The sequence below is a fragment of the Gavialis gangeticus genome, unplaced genomic scaffold (assembly GCF_001723915.1).
Source record: "Gavialis gangeticus isolate Ggan-Ray unplaced genomic scaffold, GavGan_comp1, whole genome shotgun sequence".
Lineage (NCBI taxonomy): Eukaryota > Metazoa > Chordata > Crocodylia > Gavialidae > Gavialis > Gavialis gangeticus.
In genome coordinates this window covers 82,355,103-82,357,737 of record NW_017729031.1, presented here as the reverse complement: position 1 = coordinate 82,357,737, position 2,635 = coordinate 82,355,103, and the positions used below count along the sequence as shown (strand labels likewise).

At 51.0% G+C, this 2,635-nt stretch overlaps 1 pseudogene; it reads right to left on the bottom strand.

Moving 5' to 3' along the window:
- LOC109301642 overlaps positions 1–2,635 on the bottom strand; it is a 66,287-nt pseudogene that overhangs the window by 53,780 nt on the left and 9,872 nt on the right.

Sequence of the window (2,635 nt, the reverse complement as noted above, 5' to 3'; positions counted from 1 at the left end):
ACTACTAATTGAAATTTAGTGTTCCGCGTTTTCAGTTTTTACCAATTTTCACCAATAAATTCCCTGATTTTTTTTATTGAAGTTATTCAGTTTTTACTCCTCTACACCCATTTTTCAGTTCACTCAATTTTACCAGGTACAGTAAAATCCCTGTTAACTAGCATGAGTGGGGAATTGCTGCAGGGAGCCAGTAAGCTAAAAGTGCCAGTTACCCAAGGTAGTTTCCAGCCAGATGCGGGTGGTGAGCGGCAACTGGCGAGTGGCAGTGTTGGTGGTGCCTTTTCATAGTGGGGTGCACTGCCATGATCAGGGGGTGCACGTGCACCTGCGTGTACCCCCTACGCGTTGCCAATGAGCCCAGCTAAAGTTCTGCCCATTCTCTCAACTAAACCAAACTAATGCTGACTGTTTGTACCTGCTCAGTTTGACAGAAGTGGGGACACTTCTCCCTCAGATTCCCAGCTCCCTCCTTTCCACAGTCTACCAAGCTCCCAGGACAGCAATCACATCTTTTCTCCTGGCTTCCTTCCCCTGTGAGGTTTCAAGTACTTTTACTCCCACTTTCATTATCCTGCAATAAGCTGCCTACACCTCCTCCTCCTCTCCTTTCACTACACCTACCACAATACCCCCAGGTCCCCTACCCTTAAGCTTGGACCTGCAACAAATCAGACCCTAGTAGCTCACGAATGAGACATGGGTGACAAGGGGGCATCTTGCTGGCTAGAAAAAACAATGGAGCATAATTCTGCGGTCGTTAGAACCCGGAGGAAAAGAGGGAAGGAGCAGCTCATGAGACCTGGCTGGAAATTTTCCAAATGAAATTTTTTTTTTATCAAACATGCCTAGTTGAAAAGGTCCAGTCTTGGGATGTCAAACAACTCCTTGGCTTCAAGATTTAAGCTAATTATAGGAAACTGAAACCATCAAAATTGAATAATCACATTCCCAGTTAGCAAACATTTTGGGGTTTCTGACTTTTAACCTTGATTTGGAATGGGAAGTTTTTCTGATATCTCAAACATTTTCTTGGAAATTAAAAAACTTTCCCTGCCCACTTCTATGGCCACCTGCCCCCACATCCAGCAGCACATCCAGCAGCTTTTATCCTGCCCCCACATCCAGCCTCACAGCAGCCCATCTCCTGCCATACCTCACAGCTCAGCTCTAAGGAGAGATGGTGTTTTGAGAGGCTCTGCACTGGAATTCAGACTCGCTCTTTCTCTAGAGACCTATATTTTGGCCTTCAAAACAGATAAAATGATGTGAATTAATTTGAGTGGATCAAAGAAACTTGTGTTTAGATCAGCAATTCTCAACCAGAGTGCCACAGTACCCTGGATTTCCTTGAGATCCTTTCAAGAGTACCGCAGAGTACAAAGTGAGCACTGTTAGGTTTACAAACTTGATTTCACATGATAAATCCCAGAAATTTCAAACAGAAATACGTAGCTGTGGACTTTCTGCATTCTTTGAAATAGAAAAACTGATCTATTCTTTTTCTGTAGGCAAAAGAGTGAAAACTAAGAGTTGACAATTTCCAAGCAGGGCCTCCAGTCTATCCAGAAGTGCCTTGAGCCAAAAAAGATTGAGACCCACTGAGACAGAGGTTGAGATTAGGGCTGTGCAAAGCTTTGGACCCTGACTCGATTTGGCAGAGATTTGGCCTGATTCGGTAGCTGAATCTCCGAATCTGAATCAAATCAGAGGACCCTTTAATCTGTCCCAGTCGAACTGAAACCCTCTGAATTGATTCAGAGAGATTTGGAAAGATTTGGAGATTCAGACAGAGACAGTTTGAATGTTTTTTCTATGGACCTCTAGCTAGCAGGGTCTTGTGAATGCTGTGATGTTGGGGTGCACGGAGTGTCTCACAGAAACACAGGGAGCTCCCCAGCGTGCTCAGCAGCAAACCTGGAAGTAGACCAGAAGCACTTCCAGGTCTGCCAGGGAGCGCATGGGGGGGAAGGTTCCCTCTAAGGTGCGTGCGTGTGTGCGGCTGCGCACAACTAAAAGTGTGGCTGCGCACAGCCTTTTCAAGGCTGCACACAAGGAGAGGCTGGGGCAGGAGCCTGGTGCAGGCTCGGCTGGCTCTGGGGAAGTGCTCTGCTCCCCTGCATCAGGGCCAGGGAGTGGAGCACTTCCCCAGAGCCAATGGAGCCCACGCCAGCCTCCCGCGCCAGCCCCCCGCCCCAGCCTCCATCCCTGCCTTGCCTCACCTCAGAGAGGAGCTGCTGCCTGCCCCACTGAGGCTCTGCCGGCTCTGGGACACTGCTCTGCTCCCTCACATGGCCTCAGGAGGCATGTCCCACAGTGTCCCGGAGCCAGCAGAGAGGGAAAGCCTCACTGGGGCAGGCAGCAGCTCCTCCCCAAGGTGAGGCAAGGCAGGGATGGAGGCTGGGGCCGGGGGCTGGTGCGGGCTCAGCCAGCTCTGGGGAAGTGCTCCACTCCCTGGCCCTGATGCAGGGGAGCAGAGCACTTCCCCAGAGCTGGCAGAGCCTGCGCCAGCCCCTGGCTCCAGCTCCTGGCTCTGGCCCCAGGCCACCAGCCCCCGGCCCCTCAGCTCCAGCCCCCAGACCCAGCCTCTCAGCTGTAGCCCCTGCCCCCAGCCTCCAGCCCCCAGACCCAGCCTCTC